The sequence below is a fragment of the Dipodomys merriami genome, unplaced genomic scaffold (assembly GCF_024711535.1).
Source record: "Dipodomys merriami isolate MVZ:Mamm:240054 unplaced genomic scaffold, mDipMer1.0.p SCAF_9, whole genome shotgun sequence".
Taxonomy (NCBI): domain Eukaryota; kingdom Metazoa; phylum Chordata; class Mammalia; order Rodentia; family Heteromyidae; genus Dipodomys; species Dipodomys merriami.
Genome location: NW_027206512.1, coordinates 60,518,934 through 60,541,118, shown reverse-complemented (window position 1 = coordinate 60,541,118; position 22,185 = coordinate 60,518,934).

The following is a 22,185-nucleotide window of genomic DNA, read 5'->3' as shown; positions in this document are numbered from 1 at the left end:
CTACATCCCCAGCCTTTAGCTTGGGTGTTTAAATAAACTCCCATGGTGTCTCAGAGGATGAACACATGTGGAAAAGTCAAGAGATTCCCCAAAGTCAGGAAGTGAGCCCAGCCAAGTCAGGACTAGAACCGAGGGATTCTGGTCCACCTTGCATTGCTACCACAGGTTCAAGGTTTGTCTGCTTCTTCAATATCTGAAACAGCTACTGCCTACCTGAAAGAAACAGAGGCGCTAGACAGAGAGGGGCTGCTCTTCCAGCAAGCATGGCCTTCGGTCGGAGAGGTATGAATTCATTCAACCCTGCAGATCCTCTATGTCACGGTAAAGTGAACTTTACCGTGATGACTGAGGAATATCATAAAAAGGGGACCACACAAAATCCTGCCGCATGACTTGCAATGCATTATTCAAAGGAAGGCCTATCTCAATGTCCACTCCTCCACTGGAGCTGCTAAGATTTCCTTTGTCAGTTAGTTCATATATATATACCAAGACTGATGTGCTAATTAACACTTCAGAGATTTCTAGTTCCACCTTGCTGAGTAGAATTAATTGTCAGGAATCTGAAGGGGCTCAAGTGACAAGATTATAGAAAGCATTACCATGGTGGACATAAAATCCATGTTTCTGTCAGAATGAGAAAAGGAAGTACGAGAACATATTTGCTCCATATTAATAGAAAATACAACCAGCATTTAGATTAATATGACTAGCTTGTGTCTTAATTATAAATTTTACTTAAAATTTCCTGAGTTTCATTGTTAAAAAAATAACCTTCTAGGAAAATCTTTTAAGTTAATTCTGAACTTAATTTTAAATCTCCTCATCCACCCAGTTCTATATTAATAACATGTTTTAACACATGTTCCTATAAAGTACCCTGTAGAAAGACATATATAGAGTTGTCTCAGAAGAGTTCTAACAAAAACATTAAATGAATACATTAGTTAAATGTCTGATACTAGAGATTCTCAAAAGACATATCTCAAAGATTCCCTTTGGAAAGCTACCTCAAATAGTCACTCAACTTTCAAAGTCAATACTTATTAATGTGTGTACATATGGTATTAATTCCACATTAATTCTGTCAAAAGTGATATCATAGTTCAAAGTTCCAGATGATGACATCACTAAAACAACTTGCTTTTCATGAGCGTGGGACCACTCAGTGCCAAAATCCAGTTCAATCTATTCATCCGTCTATTCTGACAAGTTCAGTTTAATTAGTTCATGGTCTCATAAGGAACAAGAGACTGACTTTTGGTCCAATTGCCAGAGCCGTTTCTATTCTCTTCAACTTAAGGGCCAAATGCTTATACTGCTTTGCCCAATTTATACCTTCGCCTATAATTACTGGTCCCCAAGGTGTGATTGTCCTTTTTCATAAGAGTTTGTGCAGCTGCCAACATGAAGCTGTAAATAAATTGTAATACTGTTGCTATGAGGTGTAAAAATCCCACAGCTCATATCCAGAGCCTTGTATAATAAACTCAAGTAAACATTCCATTTCCTGCAAGTGATTGTGGTCTGTGACTAGATTTAGAAAACAGGGCAGTAAGTCATCTTTCTTTAATGAGTCGATGAAAACAAAGTCGGATCCCATGAAACCAAAACCTGTCCTTGACAAAAACAAATAGATTATTTGTCAAAGACCTTCCAAAGGGAGAATATATTTTTCAATAGTTTGGATCTGAGCTTAAACAATAGTAACTCCACCTTCCCAACAACACCTACTCGGAAGAGGTTGGTTTCTAATTAGGAAAGCACTGTACCACTGGAGGGATGAACGAAACAGGTGAGAGATTTAACAGGTTACCTGCAACCTCTGTGCTTCAGTTCCTCAGGTTGTAATTTGGGAACAATGATGTCTACCAAACAAGATTCTTGTGATCACCAAATAGAGTAGTTGAAAAACACCTAGCAACAGTGCTGTTCAACCGTTGATGACACACACAATTGTAAGTTCCTCCTCTATCTTGATTGTAATAGGCAGAAGCCCTATATTTGCATGGTTTTTCTCTGGTCCAACTGAGAGCCTCTGTGTAAGCCATGCTTCCCAGTGTCTCTGTTCTTACAGCTTCTGACTGTGCCTTTTAAACAGCCTTACCTGTGAAAGATGACTAAGACACCCAGAAGATAACATCTAAAACTCACTAGTGTGCTTGCCATTTTTGTCATCTTATTTCCTTTTATAAGAATGTTTTAAAATTACTTTCCTTAATTATACTTGAATTTCAGAAAATTCTCATTAGAACTTTGTCAGAATTTTATCAAACTCAGAAAGAACCATTACATCAACTTTAACATATTTTTTTTACATTGGAACTGATCACTTCAAGAAGGAATCACTAAATAATAACATTGGGTCCACAATCATAGCCCAGATTTTATGGTAAAAATGAAGTTAATAGAGATTAGCAATTCAACTTCTATGTGACAAAAATCATAAATACATGGGAAAAATATATTTTTTTCTCCAACATTTCCAAGTATTCCTTGCAATTGACTAAGGGTCATCTGACAAGCCCAAGTCAGTGAGCATATGCAGAAATAATGTGTATTATTTTCAGTTTGAAACAAGTTAAGTATGCCTCCTCTACATCTCTCTCTCTCCTCCAGCTGTAGGAAGCCTGGAAAACATATTCCAGATGATATTAATACAAGATGTAGAAGCACTTGACCTTCATAGAATTGTGTGTTAGTGATAGATTAAGTGTTACAATAGTAATGTGACTATTAAGGATGCAGGAGTTGTTTACTAAAGTATTTCATGGCCTTTTATGAAACCAAGGTTCACAGGTCACTTTATTTTGTGTTTGTAAAATAGTATCCTGGACTTCTTACCCTTTGATTCCCAGATGTGTACGAGGTGGTAAAGCGGAAAGAGAAGGGCTCATCTCCCCTCCCCAAGGCTGTGTTTCCTATTTACAGTTTCCATAGAAAATGTATCACAGCCTCTTGGAATGGAACCACTTCCTTCATCTTACTACCATGTCTGCACCATCACCACCAATCAGGTGGCTTAAAATAACCAAAATTTATTTTCTCACAGTCTTAGAAGGCAGCAGTCAAAAGCCAAGGTGTCCACAGGAATACCTTTCATTTGAAGATTCTAGAGGAGACAGCTCAAATTCAAGGGGCATTTGAGATGAATCCTGGCCTTGTCATCCTCTGGAGGCCCCAGTGTTTCCTGGATTCTTTGAATTGTGCCTCTGTCTTCCCTTTCCCGTAGCTTTCTCCTCTGTGTGTCTAAAGATATTTATCACAGAATTTTGTGCCTAGGAAGGTAGTTCAGGATAATCTCTTCATCTGATGATCTCATATTTGCTGCTACCAAAAGACTTTCTCCAAATGAGGTAAAAGATGAAGGTCCTGGGAAATTAGGATGTGGGTACTTTGGGAGACCATTTTTGCCCCACTACAGTGTCTTCCAGGCTAATGTGAGCAACCAGAGCTCATCCCTCTCCCGTGTTTCCTTCCAACAGGCAGCCCCTCCTTCGTCTCAGAGGTTGAGTTACAGAAGGAATCAAGTGTCCCCTTAGTTTCTAGCAACTCCTATTTTCCTAAAACTCAGACATGTATCTGGACAAAGTGCGCATAAGAACTTCACTAGTGTCTAGGTGTTAGAACTGTCTTCAAAACAAACTTTTCTGTGGGAAGACATGTTTTTACTGTGAAGGTACCCGAGTTCCTCGTTCACAGGCTCTGGCCATTCAAGTTGGCAGTTTGTGAGCATTTTATCAGGAATGTGATTTCTAGGAGTAATCAGATACAGACTGAGTGCTGGATTCCTGGGATCTTTGTAACCAGAGAGTTACTCAGTTCTCATCTCTCAGTGTAAATGCTCCTATTGGCTTTGATAAAAAAACTACACTGATGGCTGGGAATATGGCTTAATGCTAGTGTGCTTGCCTAGCATGCATGAAGCCCTGGGTTCTATTGCTCAGTACCACATAAACAGAAAGCGCCACAAGTGGCGCTGTGGCTCAAGTGGTAGAGCACTAGCCTTGAGTAAAAAAAGCTCAGGGACAGTGCCCAGGTTCTGAGTTGAAGCCCCAGGACTGACAAAAAAAGAGTAAAAGTAAAAATTTAAAAATACACTGAATTGACAAGTTAATAGAGTAACATTCAAAAAGCATATACTGAAATCATCATCAATAATCACCATCTTAAGTAATTTGCTGGTATATAGGTGCAATTATAATATATTTCAACAAAAAAGGGCCCAAATCTTACCATTAAGCCTCTCATTTTATAAGTAGAAATACTGAGATCTCCAAGTGGTAAATAACATAGTCAACATCAATCAGCCTTTTTATTGTAAGTCATAGCTATGTGTTATGTTACTTTTTACAAGTGTCTAAGAACATTGATTCCAAAGTAGAAAATGGGTTTGAGCTGGTCTTCATCACTAACTTTCAGGAGCTGATCTACGGAGGCCTCTTTTGGCCTCAGCTTCTCATTCTGTAGACAGAAAATGATTACCACTTGTGTCCCAGACATATACTAGTTATTGCAAATAAGGGAAACCATGGGACCTAAGTTTCTTTGGGCCTGGCTTACTTCATTTAATATAATTTTTCCCAAGTCTTTCCATTTCCTAGCAAATGGGGCAATGCCATTCTTTCTGATGGAGGCATAGAATTCCATTGTGTGTGTGTGTGTGTGTGTGTGTGTGTGTGTGTGTGTGTGTGTGTGACATTTTCTTGATCCATTCATCTACTGAGGGGCATCTGGATTGGTTCCATATCTTAGCTATGGTAAATAATGCTGCAATAAACATAGTTGTGCTGGTAGCTTTAGTATGGTTTTGTTTGTGATCATTTGGGTAAATGCCCAAAGGTGGGATTGCTGGGTCATAGGGGAGCTCTATGTGGAGTTTTTTGAGGAACTTCCATACTGCTTTCCAAAGTGGTTGAACAAGTTTACACTCCCATCAACAATGCAGTAGGGTTCCCTTCTGTCCACATCCCCTCTAGCATCTGTTGTTGGAGTTCTTGATTATAGCCATTTTAACTGGGGTGAGGTGGAATCTCAATGTTGTTTTGATTTGCATTTCTTTTATGGCTAGAGAGGTTGAGCAAGTGGTTTATTCTTTCTTGCTATTGTTTCTGATGTATTTATAATGTACCATGTGATTTTTTTGTTTCTTTGTATGTTCCTCCCCCATGATATAACTCTTGTTTTCACTCTATTTGATGTCACTGCTCTGCATCTTGTATATACACTTCTTTAATTTGGGAAGGGGAAGGAAAAAACAAAATGCTTAAACAGGGATACAGGTTGACCCATTGTAAAAATGAGATGCACAAGACACTATGTTGAAAAACAAACTTTTCAATTTAGGTGGGGGGAGGGGAGGGAGTGTAGTTGTGGAGGTGGGAGGGAAGGGATGGTAGGGGAAAAACAAAGGAGGAGGTCACAATGCTTGATAGGAAATGTACTCATTACCTTTCTCATGTAAATGTAATCTCTCTGTACAGTATTTTTACAATGAAAAACATATTAAAAAAAGAAAACGATTACCATCCTCTGACTATTGGTGAAGCTCGATAATAGCCCACATAAATAATCCCCAGCTAGAATGAATTCCTTGAGACTCAAGAGCATGCTGTATCCCTCATCCAACATGTTCAACATGTTCAACATGATTGACAAAGAACAATGTTCTAAAAAATCTAGGACAATAATCAATACAGTCTACTCTCACTTGGTGAAAACAAAGTGTTATTGTCTCAAAAACAGAAGAATGCACACAAATAAGTACGAGGAGCACAGGATTTGGAACTTCAGTTCCTGGATTCAGCTCTAATACCTGTTATCATTTCACCTAGCAGGACAAATTACTTAACCTCTCTGAGCCTCAGTTTCTTTTTTCTACAATGATACTAGACCAAGCAAAAATTGGCTATCAGTAGGTACCATCATTATAATTTTGTTGTTTGTACCTGTTCCCAAAATGTCTTCTAGTCTAGTTTCTTTGTGTTTCCAACACAATTTTGGGACTTTGCCATTATCCTGAGTTTCCATATGTTTTGCCTCATTTTGAATTATTATAAGAATGAAGATCACAGAGATGTTTGGATACACTTATAGGTCAAGTTAACAAAAGGCACCGAGATAGCCAAGGATAAGACATCAAGATTACATCATGTTGCATCCAAGTACTCCTCTGATACCGAGACAAGGCCAGCTTTTGAAAGGACACGCCAAGGCATCAGGCACATAGCAAGTAAATTTTCCTAAGCTGTCCAGGAGTGATATAATTCAACTTGTGGTAGTCACCTGGCCCCCTAGGACTCATTTGGGAATGTCATTATCTATTTAACTGTCCTGAACACTTGTAAAACTAGCAACAAATAACTACATATTTATAACCCAAAGTTACACCCATAACTAAAGAGAAAGACTCCCACTTCCCTGCCTCACTTTTACTTGCCTCTTTTCCTAGCGTACTCTGTACCCATTTGCCATCAAAACTCGACATATGTTCCCAGTCACTTCAAAGAATTCTTTAAAGAAAGGACTCAAGGGCTGGGAAGGTGGCTTCATGGTAGAGTACCCGCCTAGCATGCATGAAGCCCTGGGTTTGATTCCTCAGTAACACATACACAGAAAACCTGGAAGTAGTACTGTGGCTCAAGTGGTTCGAGTGCTAGCCTTGAGCAAAAGAAGCTTAAGGACAGTGTCCAGGCCCTGAGTTCAATCCCCAGGACTGGCAAAAAAAAAAAAGAGAGAGAAAGAACTCAAGTCTACAGTAACATATCATGGTTTTGTTATAAGTATTAAGAAATGTTTTACTGAACAAAATGCTTACTCACTAAAAAAGTCTTTGGGCTAGTCTTGGTTTCATTTTTTACAGCCTTTTGTTTTCATTTGTATTGTTGGGACAAGGGCTTGAACTTACAGTGTCATGCTAAGTGCTAAGTTGACACTCTACAGTTGCGCCACCTCTTCAGCTTCAGTTTTGTGGCTATTTTAAAGATGGAGTCTCATGGAATTTTCTGACATCTCCAGATCTCAATCTACTGAGTAGCTAGAATTACAAGCGTGAACAACTTGTGCCTGTCTTGATGAGTTTTTTAGCCAGAAAAATTTCCAAGGCATCTTCAGAAAAATACATATAAGAAAACTTTAAATTTGAGTATTTTATGTGTGCAAGATCACACGCTAGAAGATCTCAACCTTTGTTTCACTTATTAAAACCACTTATCAGCTAACTATAAACAAAAATAATTCTAAAGAGCTCAGTAATACAGCAAAGAATTTGTAGTGAAATGGTGGAGAAGAAATATCAAGAATAACCACAATTGGGGCTGGGAAGGTGGCTCAGAGGTAAAGTGCTTGCCTTGCATGCCAGAGGCCCTGGGTTTGATTCCTCAGCACCACATAAGCAAAAAGCAAAAAAAAAAAAAAAAAAAAAAGAATAACCACAATTAAGAAAAACAGATAAAAGAAAGAACAGGGTCATTTTGTTGATATCAACCCACCCCAGGCTGGCATTGTTCAATGGTGAGAGGAAACGCCACAGCCTGGCAGGCAAAAAAGAAAGCAGGTGAATTATCATCTTCTCCTCCCCTTTCAGGAACTCAATGCCTTCCCAATTTCTCCCTGCACAGAATGCTGTGGAGTTGATACGTCTTAGTTCTGAGCCAGCTCAGAACAAAGAAGAGGAGAGGCAATCACCATTAGCCAGTGCTCTCTAGTGGTACCCTGAAGTCTTCTCTGCAGATCCTTCACCGCCACCACAGATCCCGCATACTGCTGTTATTACTGATCATCAGATATAGACATTTGTGTATACCAGCGGTTACTGCACAAAGGACATGAACCACTTTTACCACCAAGGAAAGCAACTACCAGGAAGGTTGCTGCCCATCTCCATCTCATTCATTACTAAAGACATCACAGCTTGAACCTTATCAGACCCCAGATGCCTAGGCCATCATCCCTTTGCCTTCTCTCCCTAAATGAACTATGCTAGCTTGTGACCACCATTGACACCTGGTTCAGGCCAGAGATCAATCACCACACAGGTGCCTGAAAATGGCCCAGGCTCACCCCACTGCTCCTAGCACCCACTTGAGTGCATGCCTGGCTGTTCTCTTTGAATATATCTCTATGGACTTGAAAATTCTTGTTTCCAGCTCCCAAGCAACAGCTAAATTAAAGCATACGATGTTGAGGGAAGGTTATAACAGTATAGTTGTTGTGTGGGCTTAAAGCTAACTACTTAAAGTAGACTGCTATAACTACAAAGAGTTATGTGTAAAGCTCACATTAACACAGAGAAAAAGTCTGTAGTAGCTACATACAAGACAAAGAGATGGCAATCAAATCATGCCAGTACAGGAAACCATCAAACCACAAAGTCAGACAGCAGGCCATACAGGAGAAAAGATCTACAAACTAGCATAAAACAATGACCAGAAATGGCAAGAGTTCAGTCCTTGCTTATCAGTCATTGTGATAAATGGACTAAACTTTTTAACAAAAGGGAAAGTGGCCACATATTTTTTTTAAAGTATACATGATTTAAATACATGTCTCCTTGAAATTCACTACAACTTTGAGGACATCTCCCCTTCTTTCTCCACCCTACTAGAGTAACCCCAGTTGCCACAACCACTGAAAGTACAGGGGCAAAGTAGGAGATCTCATTAAAATGGAAAACAAAAGAGAGCTAGGTAAGTACACTTACATAAGAAAAATAACTACATGCACCACTGTTGGTGCACCCAACTGCATAAACAAATGTTACAGGACTGAAAAAACACAGCCACAGCATATAATCATAGTGAAAGACTTCAATACCCCACTCTCACCTGGAGGTAGATCATTTAAGCAAAAATATCAACAAAAAATCCGCTCAACTGAATGATACCATAGATCAAGCAGATACCTATGGAATGTTTTAGCCTACAAGTGTACAACACACATTTTTCTTGGCTTCCTGAGGACCAGGAAAATCAAGATTAGTTTTTCTTGTGGGAAATATAAATCTCAGTGTTCATCATTACCCTGCTGCCTGTCTTGGGAAAAGAGACATCTATATCTAGAATTCCCTATAACTAACTGCCTAGTATCATTACTTCTTAGCTATCTCAATGACATCATGACTATGAGAAAGCAAAGCCAGATTCAAGCTCTTTATCTCAAACTAGTAGTTCCCAATGTTCATTGTTGCAATGGATCATCTTATAACCACTGAACTTAGCAAGGCACATACTTAGGACTTAGCTCAGTCCCTTTGCTCTTAATTGTCCCCTCAAATCCCACTGCTTCTACCTCTATAACAATAACTTCTAAAGAGTATTCCACTCTCTCCATATTTCTCCCTACCTATTATCCTTAAGGACAAGCTACAAATAGCCTGGCTGGAGTAAGGTCAAGTTTTTAAGGAAGGCATGTAGAAGATTGGCAGCTGATTGTAGTAACATTGATAACTAGGGTCAGGGTCATAAAAGGGTCCTCTACAATTATTACCATGCAATGGATTTATGAAAATTAGTTGAATGGAATCTACAATCTGGACTGGGAAACTCCTTTCTAGAACAGATTTTATGACATTGACATTCAGCAGGCTAATCTATAATTTCAGATTTAGCAAGGTCATACTTGGCTTGGAGCAATAGTTTGAGAGAACACTTGATAGCTTTGTAACTACTGATTCCTTCTGTATCACAGGGAAATCATTGGTCAACCACAGCAAAGTGTTGCTGGTCCTCCAAAAGCCATTAGTGCCTTGCCTGAGAGCACAACACAATTATTTTTCCAGTTGGTCCCAAGTATTTCCTTTCCTAAGTAGTTCAAAACCTAAAATGATACATAGTTTGTAGGTTTGGGGATAATTTTAAGCATATTGTGTTTTGGATCACTGGAATGCATTACAGTGAAAAGGTCCAGTCCCCTTAACGCCAGAGAAGGGTGTGTGCCCAACTCTGTTTTGAGTGGCATTGTTTTTAGGAAGTGGTCCTGTCACTCAGATTGAAGGAGCAGGCTCCATGACTAATTATGTTTTCTTTTGTAAAACTACTTCACCATCCATTATGCAAAAACCTTAATGAGCTATTTCTAGAGAGGCCATACCAAATAGTCTACTATATGAAAGCATTCAATGAATAAATTTAGACCAAGAATGTTAGTTACAATATGATGGTATTTTAATATAGAATTAATATTTCTCTCCTTTCTTTCCTTCCCTCCTTCCTTCTTTTTTCCTTTTCTCCCTCACACCCTTCTTCTCTTCTTTTCTCCCCATTTGCCTCTCTCCTTCCTTATTTCTATGTGTCTCTCTACGTGTCCTCAGAGATTACTGATTTTAAGTAAAAAAACAACAACATTATTTCTGATGCCTCCATCAGAAAGAATGGCATTGCCCCATTTGTTAGGAAATAGAAAGACTTGGAAAAAATTATATTAAGTGCAGTAAGCCAGGCCCAAAGAAACATAGGTCCTATGGTTTCCCTTATTTGCAATTACTTGTATATGTCTGAGACAAGCAGAAACGGTCAGATAAGTTGATGTTAGGTAAAATGAACCCCAGAATAAGTATTCAAGTGTTTTTTCTTTCTTGTGATTGTTTCTAACACATTTATATGATGATTTCTTTGTTACTTTGTATGTCCCTCCCCCACGGTATAACCCCTATTTTCACTGTATTTGATGTTGGTTTACTTTGTGGAGGGGAAGGGAAAAAAACAAATTGTTTAAATAGGTATACAGGTGGACCCATTGCAACAAAGAGATGTACAAGTCATTATGTCAAAAAAACGAACTTTACAACTTTGGCGGGGGGGCGGGGAGGAGATAGGAGGGGGAGAAAAAGGGATGGGGGAGAGATGGGAAGGGATGGGAAAGGGAAACAAAGGAGGAGGCAACAATGCTTTATAAAGAAATGTACTCATTATCTTGCCCATGTAATTGTAACCCCTCTGTATGGTATTTTCACAGTAAAAAATAAATAAAAATAAAGACCCAGAAACACAACAAATAAAAGAAAGGTTGGATAAATGGGATTGCATTAAACTGCAGAGCTTCTGCATGGCAAAGGACATAGCTAGCAAGATAAATAGAAAACACAGATTGGGAGATCTTCACTAGCCATACAACAGACAAGGACCCCATATCTAAAATATACTTTAAGAAGTGGCGCTGTGGCTCAAGTGGTAGAATGCTCGCCTTGAGCTGAAGAGCTGAGGGATAGCTCCCAGGCCCACAGTTCAAGCCCCACGACTGACCAAAAATGGCAAATGTAAAATATATTTTAGAGCTCAAAAAATTAAATCCCCCAAAACAAATTCTCAGAGAAACCACCATCCCATTAACAAGTAGGCTAAAGACTTAAAGAAAGACTTCTCTCAAGAGGAAATAAGAATGCCCAATAGATACATAAAGAAATACTCAACTTCTTTGGCCATAAAAGAAGTGCGAATCAAAACAACATTGAGATTCCAACTTACTCAAGTTAGAATGGCCATTATCAAGAAACCTAATAACAACAATCTAATAACAACAAGATTTATTATATTCATAAATTGATTTATTGAATGGTAACTTCTTTGTACAACCACTCAAAGATAATAATGTGGCCAAAAGGGAACCCTACTGCACTGGTGGTGGGAATGTAAACTTGTTCAACCACTCTGGAATGCAGAATAGAAGTTCTTCAAAAGACTAAACATATTGATCTTGCTAGCTATGTCCTTTGCCATGCAGAAGCTCTGCAATTTCATGCAATCCCATTTGTCCAACCTTTCTTTGATTTGTTGTGTTTCTGGGTCTCTTTTAAGAAAATTTTGGCCTGTGCCAAGGAGACCTAGGGTTTCTCTTATTCCATCCTGTAATGTTTTCAGAGTGTCTGCTTTGACTCCAAGGTCTTTGATTCATTTGGAGTTGATTCTGGTACAGGCTTATCTATAAGGATCTAACTTTAGTTTTCTACAAGTGATTAACTAATTTTGCCAGCACCGTTTACTGAAGAGGCTGTCTTTCTTTCATTCTGTTTTTTAGCTCCCTTATCAAAGATTAGATGGCTACAGGTCTGTGGGTTCATTTCTGGGTTCTATTCCATTGGACCTGAGGTCTGTTCTTGTGTCTGTTTTGATTACTATGGGTTTGTAGTAGAGTATGAAATTTGGTATTGATATTCCTCCAGCACTATTCTTTCTGTTAAGGATCGTTTTTTGCTATTTGGGGTCTTTTATTGCTTCATATGAATTTTTGGATTGCCTCTTCTATTTCCTTGAAGAATGAGGTTGGGATATTGATAGGTATCCCACTGAATTTGTAGATAGCCTTGGGAAGTATTGCCATTTTCACAATGTTGATCCTTCCAATCCAGGAGCATGGGAGGTTTTGCCACTTTCTAAGTTCTGTTTTGATTTCCTTTTTCAGATTTTTTTAAGTTTTCATCATAGAGATCCTTCACTTCTTTGGTTAATTCCTAGGTATTTTATTTTTTGTGAGGCTATTACAAATGGAGTTTCTTTCCTGATTTCAGCCACACTTTTATCATTGTTGGCATACAGAAAAGCCATTGCGTTTTGAGGGTTAATTTTATACCCTGCTACTTTGCCAAAGTTTTGAATCAGCTTGAGTAATTTGGGAGTGGAGTCCGTGGGATTTTTTAGATACAAAATCGTGTCATCTGCAAAGAGGGAGACTTTTACTTCATCTTTCCCTATTTAGATCCCTTTTATGTTTGCATCTTGTCTTCCCCCCCCACCCCCACCCCCACCACACACACCCCCGCCCCCGGCCAAAATTGTAAAGTTCGTTTTTCGACATAACGTCTTGCACATCTCATTGTTGCAATGGGTCCACCTGTAACTCTATTTAAACAATTTGTTTTTCCCCTCCCCCCACAAATTATACCAATATCAAATACAGTGAACACAGGGGTTATACCGTGAGGGAGGGACATATAAAGCAACAAAGAGATCAACTTATAAATATGTTAGAAACAATCTCAAGAAAGAACATTTAAGTCCTTATCTTGGAGTTCATTTTACCTAACATAAACTTATCTGACTGTTTCTGCTTGTCTCAGACACATACTAGTAATTGCAAATAAGGGAAACCATAGGACCTATGTTGCTTTGGGCTTGGCTTGCTTCACTTATAATTTTTCCAAGTCTTTCTATTTCCTAACAAATGGGGCAATGTCATTCTTTCTGATGGAGGCATAGAATTCCATTGTGTATATATACCACATTTTCTTGATCCATTCATTTACCGAGGGGCATCTGGGTTGGTTCAGGGTGAGGGGGAGATGGGAAGAGATGGGAAGGGGAAACAAAGGAGGCAACAATGCTTGATAAGAAATGTACTCATTACCTTGTCCATGTAACTGTGACCCCTCTGTATGGTATTTTCACAATTAAAAAAAAAAGACTAAACATAGAGCTCCCCTATGATCCAGCTATCCCACCCCTGAGCATTTACCAAAATGGCTACAAACAAGGCCATACTAAAGTTATCATCACAACTATGTTCATTGGAACATATGGAACCAACCCATATGCCCCTCAGTAGATGAATGGATCAAGAAAATGTGGTATAAACACACAATGGAGTGTCATGCTCTCATCAGAAAGAATGACATTGCCCATTTGTAAGGAAATGGAAAGACCTGGAAAAAAGTATATTAAGGGAAGCAAGCCAGACCCAAAGAAAAGTAGGTTGCATGGTTTCCTTCATTTGTAATAACCAGAATATATCTACAATATTCTCACAATAGCCCAATTACTAAGTGCATAGGACCATATATAATGAAGCATATCAACATGAACTCCAAGAATTGGAAGCAAGAGGCTCTTATGTCCTGTATGCAGTTATTTTTTCCTTTCTGTTTTAGTGTTCTGTACCCTTTGTCTTGTGTATAAGGTTATCCCATCCATGGAAGGAAAAGGGAATCAGAAACAGCAGGACAAAGGAAGAACTAATGCAACAATGATACTCACTAGACACTATGTTGGAAATGCACTATACAATCTTAGTGGAGAGGGGAGTAGGGATAGATAAGTGGGAAAAATGAGGAAGGGGGTAACGGAGTTTAAAAATAAATGTACTCATTACTTACTTATGTAGCTGTATCCCTTTGTTCATCACCTTTGCAATAAAGATATATTTTTAGAAAGCATCTGCTTTTCTCCACAGCCAAACAAAAATGGTATGCAGAAATGAGTTCATGGGAAATTATCTTCCACAAAGAACTTTTCTTTATGCAAGCTGATGCCAATCCCTGAGCAAGGTCTGCGTCATTTTGAAAAGGTTTTCATCTCTCATCCTGTCACCTGACATTACATCTTTTTAAATTCAAACAATATTTTATGGATGTGTTTCTTTAAATGCCAAGCTAGTAATGGAGGAGGGGAATGTAGTCATAGTATAATGCATATCCTACCAAACTGATAAAATTGAAGGGAGGAAAGGGAAGAATAATGAAAGGATGATATCAATCAAGATATATTATATTCATAAGTTGATTTGTTGACTGGTAACTCCTTTGTTCAACTACTCAAAGATAATAAAAATATAACTGAAAAATAAATAAAATAGAACATGAAGTTACAATGGCTCCCTCAGTCCTTTAATTTACTCTTCCCTCTGTTGAAATAGTATTTAAAAGTTAGCTTCTTTTTATTATTCATAATTTCCTTGACCATTCCTCTCTTTATTGACTATTTCAAGTAACAGGGTGATAGTAATGAACGAATATGAAATGTTGTCACTCAAATCCTATTGGCCAGAATTAATCATCATTACTAATCATATCACTGTTCAGAGAGTATTAGTTTGCTAGTGCTGCTACAACAAACACTCTTTAACAGCTTAGTGTATCAGTTGCAGAGGCCCATTCTAAGGAAAAGATGTGCCTCAGATCACTCTTCTTAATTTATAAAAAGCCAACTTCTTGTCTCCCTGTGTCTCTTTGCCTTATTTTCCCTGTGTGAATCTCTATGTCCAAATTTCCTCTTATTATTGACAACAGTAATATTGGATTGCAGCCCATCCAGATGGCTTCATCTTAACTTGCTCACCTCTCTAAAGATACTATCCCCAAATGAGATCATATGCTGAGGCACGAAGGGTATTCATTAGCATATAAATTTTAGAAAGATAACAATGTAACCCAAAATAACTACCATTATTCAATCGATTACCCAGATAAGTTTATTCCAAAAGGAAATTGTCCTTGGAGGAACAGCAATGCCAATTATAGTTTGATGATTCTAAGCAAAGTGGTGACAATTGTGCTGGAGTTCTGGTCTGCTGGATGACAAGCATATTCATCACTACTTGACAATGATTTCCAGTGAAGTGCATCTCTATCCTCGACAAAGCATGCATTTTCTTTGCAGTCAGTCTAACCAATTCATAGAACCCATCCAAGCCTCTCTGGCATGTAGTGCAAAGCCAAGAATACATTTACAATCCATGCATAAACTTTCAGTGAATCTAGAAAGATGGAGGCAATGGTAACACAATTAACTTGGAAAAGCTAAACTACAGTTTCATTTTATTATTAACCACTCCACATTCTTGATTTATCCTCATTTTCATATATCAAGACTACACAGTAATAGCTGTGTCTGCTATACCATGTAAAAAAAGAATTTGATTTTCCTTCTTTTACAATTAAAAGAAGACAATTATGATTTCAATTGTGTGTGTGCATGTGTGCATGGGTGTGTGAATATAATATGTATGTATGTATGTATTAATGTATGTACAGGGTCTAAGCTTGAACTCAGGGCCTGAACACTGCCTCTAAGTTTTCTCCCAGCCTACCAGTCTGTCGCTTAAACTATAACTCTACTTCAGGCTCTTTAGTGGTGAATTGGAGATAAGAATTTCATGGACTTTCCTGCCCAGACTGGCTACAAACTAAGATCCTCAGAGCTCATCCTCCTGAGCAGCTAGGATTATAGGCATGAGATACCAATTCCCAGCAGGATTTCAAAAAAATCTGATAAATAAAATCTCTGAAATACAAATGATTAGTGACTCAGAGTGAGGAATAAACAGTTGTTTAGGAAAGGAGTGACATTGTCCTAAAAGAAATGTACTCTTTACCTGACTTACATAACTGCGTGTAATCCCTCTGTACATCACCTTTATAATAACAATTTAAAAAGTTAAATGTAATATGTGTCTTACTCTGGAGAGTTTACATTTTACACTACACCTTATGATGCATGCAGAATGATGAAGCCACTGAAGACACACAGCTATCGTCACAGGACACACTTTGGGCAGCCACTGAAGGGCTCAGTTGTGGAACTTGTGCCCATTCCGTACATTGTGCTTGGGGAGAAATAAGACATTTTATTTCCATATCAATTTTTGTTGCATCAAATACTATGGTAAAGCCCCTTCTTGGTTTCGATGGAGGGTAGATAGATAAGCATCACTTGATATACAAGAGCTTATTGATGGTACTCCAGAAACCTTGACTTCTTTGTAATTTTTTAGGTTCACTGAATCTTTTTGGTGCCACAGGGGTTTAACACTTGGAGCCTCGTGATTGCTCAGCAAGTAACTCTGTCATGCATGCACACACACGTGCGTGCGCACACACCCCACACACACACACACATGCAATAAATAACCACTGGAGAGGCAGAAGACAAATACCAGGGCAAGTCTCCAGCAAGGAGCGCTGGAGCCCAACAGTGATCAGAATACCAACCTTTCAGGTATAAAATGTTAAGCAGGTTTTAGATTTGGAACATCTCTTTGGACCCACGACAATATGGAAAATGTAAAATCCCCCATATGGAAAATGTAGATGCATTTTGTAGAAAATTATGATCTGAGATCATGAAAGATGAAAGTTTCATCAGAGGTTCTTGCTGATGCTTCTCACTGAGAACACGTGGAAAGAGACCAAAGCAGCCTGTCAGGCCGTCTCTGCCAGGGAACATATCATTTTAAAAATGTGTTTGTCATCTATCCTGGTAATTACAATCCACGCCTGTTGTACACTGTGGATATTAGGAACCTGAAATGTTGGATAAAGAACCAAAAACCTGTGAATATGTTTCTCTAAGTGTCTATATCTGTCTCTCTCTGTCTCTGTCTCTCTCTGTCTCTGTCTGTTTCTGTCTCTGTTTCTCTCTGTCTTTCTGTCTCTCTTTCTGTCTCTCTTTGTCTCTCTCTCTCTCTGTCTCTGTCTGTCTGCCTGTCTCTCTCTCTCTCATACTCACTCGCTCTTTCTGACTTAATAAAACTTTATGTCCAACCTTCTGAGACATCAAAGAAAGGAACTATGACAGAATATTCCACTCTAGGCCAGAGCTCTGCTGTTCCCATATGTCTTCAGTTGCTCGTTATGTTTTAGTCACTTTCCTAGAGTGATAAGTGGATGCATTGCATGGGTATTTATACCACAACACAGGGTGCACAAAATCATTACATTCCAGTGTTTGATCAAGACAGACCCTTAGCTCTTCTCAATCTCAGTGTCCCTTATTGAGTGATCCAATTGCTGGGGGCGGGGGAATCACAATTTCTAGAGTATAAGTATTTAGACTCAATAGAGATTAGATGTTTACTTGGCAAGCAGTAGCATGTGCCACTAGTTCTATGCTAAGCCTGGAAAACAAATTTAAATGATCACAAGCAACGGAGGTCATGTTAGCTCTGTACTGACCCTGGGCCTTGTGATGACAGTTCTGTAGGGTCTATGGCCAGCTTTACTCCTGAACCTGGGGTCTTTTCTCTGCACTCTGAGCATAGGTCCTGATCCTCATTTTACACGGTACTTATCTGAACTCCTATTTCTCAGTTACAGTGTCCTAATAAATACAGAGTCTTTCTTTAGGCCCGAAGTAGTCACATATTGAAGTAGTCATAGGTTGATTAAGACCAAGTCTTTCAAGACACAGAATCTAGACTGATCTAGGTGTGAGATCCATAAGCACACTCTATTACAAAACTACTGCAAGCTTAGAAATAATTAATCAAGTAATTACATAAAATGTGTGCTCTCAGTACTGAAAATTCTTAAAGTAATGCAGGTAACACCTTTGTAGCATTATTTGCAATCTACAAACCTTTTGTTGAAGAAGACAAACACTTAAAAGCATGAGGTGAATGTGAGAGGCCATAAAGAAAACATGGAACTTTATCTCAGATCAGGAGACAGGGAACGCAGATGCCAATGTCTCCCTTCACTGCAGTTTCACAGAAGTAAATCGGGAGGACAAAAGTGTCCCTGTTGGTAAAGTCACCATCAACACTGTGGAAAGCTTTCCCCAGGATGAACGCTTCGTCAGGCTTGCCAGACAGTCCTGACTTAGAAAAGTGATTTTTTTTCATCTATGAGAGTGCAAAAGAGATATTCATTCTGTAGAAAACATACTATTTTAATTGGGGTCTTTTCCCCAGCTAGCAATATACAGTCCAAAAGTCCTCCAAAATCCTGGACGCCTACAGCCAGCTGTAGCGCCCACTCAACCACGGGATCACAAGGGTAAGAGACAGACAACAGGGCAGTGTGTGGCTAAGCAGATTAAATGGTGTGTGTGTGTGTGTGTGTGTGTGTGTGTGTGTGTGTGTGTGTGTGTGTGTGTGTGTGTGTGTGTGTGTGTGTGTGTGTGTGTGTGTGTGTGTGTGTGTGTGTGTGTGTGTGTACATTAAGGTTTGAATTCAGGGCATGGGCCTGTTCCTTAGCTTTATTTTGTTCAAGGCTAGTGCTCTGACACTTGAGCTATAGTTCCACTTTCAAGGGTTTGGGGTTTTTTTTTGCTTTTTGTTCTTTGTTTTTTGCTAATTAATTGGAGATTCCGCTCATAGACTTTCCTCCTCAGGCTGGCTTTAGCTACCAGCATCTGGCTTAATAAATTTTAACTGATAATATTTTCAAGAGGTAATGCCTTTATCAGGCATAATCACGTGATAAATCAAGGATAATCTCTAGTACTACAAAGACAAAGACGTATAACTCCTATTTATCCCTTGAGAATCTGCTCGGGAACAGTATGTTTCTGAATGCTGTCCTTATTGTCGACTTCTGTGAAGACCCCTTGCCTTATTGTGGAGATCATACCAAGTTCTGCTGAAGGGAAGACAAGGATGTAGAAATGAATATTTTTAGTATTTATAGATGATCCTTTTCATCGAAAGCAACAAAAATCAATTATGTATAAATCAAGAAGAAATTACTAGACATACTAGGAACAGCTGAAGAGAAAACTAAGGAGCCAGGCTTCACAAAGAGGAAGACCCACGGCAGTTTCTGGAAACGTGAGTTGTAAGCGCTGAAGGCACAAATGTGGGTAGGAAAAAGCTCTAAAGGTTGCTGGTCTTGGTGTCCTCCACTCAAGACTCAAGTTCCAAGGAGGAAACCTCTGATTGGCCTCATCTTGGTCACATGACCTCTCCTTGATCATAAGAGGCAGGACCCTCAGTCCAACGCCACCCTGTGGGATGTCAGAAGTACCAGGGCAGATCTGAATCCAGAAGGAAGTCCCTGGTGGGTGACGTAAGAGTACCTGATTGTTCCATGCAGGCTTTTCTCAGCAACCCTGTGAAATGTTATGACTTCCATTTAATGGAAGGGAAAGGTAAGGCTCAGTGGGTCTAAGTAACCAGTCCAAGCAATTGGAACAGACAACTGGTCTGAGTTTAGAGCTAGGACCATCGCTATTACACGTTTTTCCCTGGCAACGAAGTCTAGGCTTTTTCCAATTACAAATTCGTTGAGCTGGACCTTGAAAGGTGGGTGGGATTCCAAATGGCACCGACATAAAGGGGAAAAAAGTGGGAAGTGACCAAGCATGTGCTTTGCAGTCCATCTGACATTTGCAGAGCCGGTATCCTTTGTAAATGGAACAGCAAGAAAAAGAAAAAAAAGCATGCTCAGAGTTTCCTCTGAGACTCACAAACATTCTGCTAAGGAAAAAGCTATCCAAGGCAACATTTGTTTAAATTAAAAGTAACAATAAAGAAAAACTTGACATCTATCCCTGGCCAAGAGGCTGAGCATTAAATAACATTTAAATTTGGCTTTGATAAAAATAAAATACATGTTGTCTTGGATAGCTATATTTAAGCAATTTTTGCAAGCCTCAGAGGGAAGTAAAAATGTCTTAATTGCTTCCTCATTTTTTACATACTCTGTTATGTTGAACTGTGGCAGCATCTGTCACCAAATTACCAGCATTACAAAAACACTATATATTTTATACATGGAAGAACCCCAAATACCTGAAAATATCTACAAGTGTTTGAGGAGCCAATGGAGCACTCTTAAAAATGTGTTTAATTTCTAGTTATATCTGGGTATATGTGACACACTCTAAGGGTCTAGTACTTCTTTATTTTTTCAAAATAGGGAATATTCCATGAAACTGGTCTATGTGCATCAGCCTACTCATGACGGTAGTTTTCCTCCTAGAAAGCAAGGATGGTTTATTCCCTTAATGTTTTAAAAGGCAACCTCTTACATGGGAAATTAAACAAAGAATGAAATTAACATTTCAGAAATTCCTAATATACACCCGATCTGTTCACGGGGCTACTGTGCATTTTTTTTCCCAGCAACAAGGTGCTGGAGAGGCCAAGGTTACAATCCAGAACCAGTTCACTTGTTCAGGATGGGCAATCATGGTGAGATATTTATCGCTGGATGTGTAACCACAGAGTATCTAACTATGTGATTAGATAGGAGCGATTAGCAGAATGGTTATAAGCAGTCATGGAGTTTGTTTGTAGATGATCATAATGTTCCAAAAGTCATTCTGGTGATGTTTGCATACCATGCTCATAGTAAGAGCTATTGAACTGTAACATCAAATATGTAAATTGTATGATTCTTTAGGTATATCTTAGTAAAAATGTATTTTTAAAATAAAAACCTAAAGCATAATAATAATAATAATAATAATAATAATAATAATAATAATAATAATTGATATTGGGCAAGGTGGCTAGTTCCTGGAGCCCCAGCTACTCAGGGTGCAGATATAAGAGTTAGAGACCAGCTCACACTAAACGTTAGCAAGATTTTATGTCAATAAATAAGCGGGGTGTGATGGTGCATGCCTGTAGTCCCAGCTATGCCTGAGGCTGTAGGTAGGTAGATTATTGTCTTGGTCTCTTCCAGGAAAAGAAAATGCAAGCCCTATCTAAAAAAACTCACCTAAATACAAAAGGGAGTAGAGGCACAGATCAAGTGACAAAAACGACAGCCTAGCAATCACAAGGCCCTGCGTACTGCCAGAACTATAAATAAAAATATAATAATAACAGAAAAAAACTTTGGCCCAAGATATGTTCAAAAGACTCAAAGTTCTTTCTCTTTCAAACATAATATATTTTTTTCAGAAGCCATAGTCTTGAGGCCCCAATCTCTTCCCCACTCCAAATAATCTCTAAGATTAAAACAAATAAAAGAAGATGAACGATAGCTGCTTTACTGGGTATTCTGAGGTCTAGCCTTGCTTCTGTTGCCCAAGGGTTTATATCTGTGCCAAGACTGTTTCCAATCACCCTATTCTTGGTAGGTTAACCGTCCTGAAACTGAAATGTACTCCTCTCTCTTAGTCCCAAATTGTCTCCAGATCTTGCCAGTTTCATCCACATATCTCCTCCTGGGCCCTTTCAGGACACCTGCTTTTCGCTTTTCCCTTACTTCTCTCTCATTCTTCTCTAAGACCGAGAGGAGAGGCTGGCTTTCCTTTCTCTTAGTGTGCTCCATACCTAGCAAGAGCTCAGCAAATATTGTTGAAATAAAAAAGAAACAAAGGAATAAGCATATTACATGTAACAAGAGATAAACCCACTGAGAGGAAGAACAGGGCAGTGTAAACAACAGGAGAGTATGGGCTCCAGCCTTCAGTGTGCTTCTCTGTTTCTGGCTGATCTCATTGTGCCAATTAGACACATTTGTTGCTTGTCTCTTGAGGTCCCCTTTCCTTGCTTCGCTCACTGCACCTCAAGTCTATCCAAAGTGTAGTTGGACATAGATCATATGATTGGACTTCCCCACCTGGCCCTGGCTTTCCTGGGGAAATAATTCTACCCAATTGTAGCCCTAAAGTAAAGGCAAAATACATTGCCATAGTTTTTCTTGGAATGTCTTTTCTTTCTCTGTGTGATCAACACCTCTGGTCCTCAAAAGCTAAGTCACAATCACCTGCATTATGAAAAGCTTTCTGACTCAGGCCCCTCTTG